This window comes from Lutra lutra, chromosome 2, assembly GCF_902655055.1.
Source record: "Lutra lutra chromosome 2, mLutLut1.2, whole genome shotgun sequence".
Taxonomy (NCBI): Eukaryota; Metazoa; Chordata; class Mammalia; order Carnivora; family Mustelidae; genus Lutra; species Lutra lutra.
The window spans coordinates 124,312,637-124,314,356 of record NC_062279.1 but is presented as its reverse complement, the minus strand read 5'-3'; the positions used below and the strand labels follow the sequence as shown (position 1 = coordinate 124,314,356).

At 44.6% G+C, this 1,720-nt stretch overlaps 1 pseudogene; it reads right to left on the bottom strand.

Moving 5' to 3' along the window:
- Nucleotides 1–448: 448 nt before the first annotated feature.
- On the bottom strand, nt 449–1,448 carry LOC125093369 (glyceraldehyde-3-phosphate dehydrogenase-like; annotated as a pseudogene).
- Nucleotides 1,449–1,720: the final 272 nt, after the last annotated feature.

Below are 1,720 nucleotides of genomic sequence, written 5' to 3'. Positions count from 1 at the left end.
AAAATCATATAATGTGTTTTTAAGCTTTAAAATCTTCCTGTACTCTAAAACGAGCTTTATTTTGCTTTCACCTTGAATGATATGTCCACTAAATATTAAACTTGAAGTTGACTATTATTTATCCTCAGTACTTCCAAGATACCATCATTGGCGATACAAAGTATGTTGTGTATTTTTTTGGGAGGGGGCTGGTTATAGTATACTTTATTGATGGTACATGATGGTACTATACTAAAGTATAGTATACTTTATTGATGATACATCAATATAGTATACTTTATTGATGGTACATACAAGGTAGGGATCCTCAAGCCCGTCCCCTTCTTCAGGGGTTTGGGATGAAAACAATGGAGGTTGGGAGATTCTCAGTGTTCTGGGGGATAAATTGGGACAAGGATTCTCCAGCAGCTGAGAGCCTCTCTCTTCTTCTTCCTCTGGCTAGGGCTAGTAGTCCAGGGGGCTCTTACACCTTGGAGGCCATGTGGACCATAAGGTCCACCACCCAGTTGTTGTAGCCAAATTCATTGTCATACCAGGAAATGAGCTTGACAAAGTGGTCATTGAGAGCAACACCAGCCCCCGCATCAAAGGTAGAAGAATGGGTGTTACTATTAAAGTCACAGGAGACAACCTGGTCCTCAGTGTACCCCAGAAAGCCTTTGAGGGGGTCCTCTGATGCCTGCTTCACCACCTTCTTGATGTCATCATATTTGGCAGCTTTCTCCAGGCAGCAGGTCAGATCCACAACAGACACATTGATGGTGGGGACAGAAGGCTGTGCCAGTGAGCTTCCCGTTCAGCTCAGGGATGATTTTGCCTACAGCCTTGGCAGCACCAGTGGAAGCAGGGATGATGTTCTGGGCAGCCCCTCGGCCATCATGCCACAGCTTCCCAGAGGGGCCATCCACAGTCTTCTGGGTGGCAGTGATAGCATGGTCGGTGGTCATGAGTCCCTCCATGATGCCAAAGTTGTCATGGATGACCTTGGCCAGAGGAGCCAAACAGTTGATGGTACAGGAGGCATTGTTGACAATCTTGAGGGAGTTGTCATACCTCTCATCGTTCACACCCATCACGACCATGGGGGCGTCAGCAGAAGGAGCAGAGATGATGACCCTCTTGGCCCCACCCTTCAAGTGACCTCCAGGCTTCTCCGTGGTGGTGAAGACCCCAGTGGATTCCACGACATACTCAGCACCAGCATTGCACCATTTGATGTTGGCGGGATCTTGTTCCTGGAAGATGGAGATGGACTTTCCATTGATGACAAGCTTCCCGTTCTCAGCCTTGACTGCCGTGGAATTTGCCATGGATAGAATCATACTGGAACATGTAGACCACGTAGTTGAGATCAATGAAAGGGTCATTGATGGCAACAATATCCACTTTGCCAGAGCTAAAGCAGCCCTGGTAACCAGGCGCCCAATACAGCCAAATCCGTTCACTCCAACTTTCACCTTCAGTCTTGGGCACACAGCTGGCACTGCACCTGAAGATGGAGCTGTTGAACGGGGAAGAGAAGAGAGCCTGTTGTGTATTTTTGATGATGAATTTTGCCATTTAATCTTTTAATCTTCATTATTTTTCAGTTTCACTCTGATGTGACCAGATAAAAGATTATATCATATATATAATCTTATATATATATATATATATATATATATATATATATATATATATTTTGTTTGTTTGTTTGTTTGTTTGTTTTGTTTTTATCCTG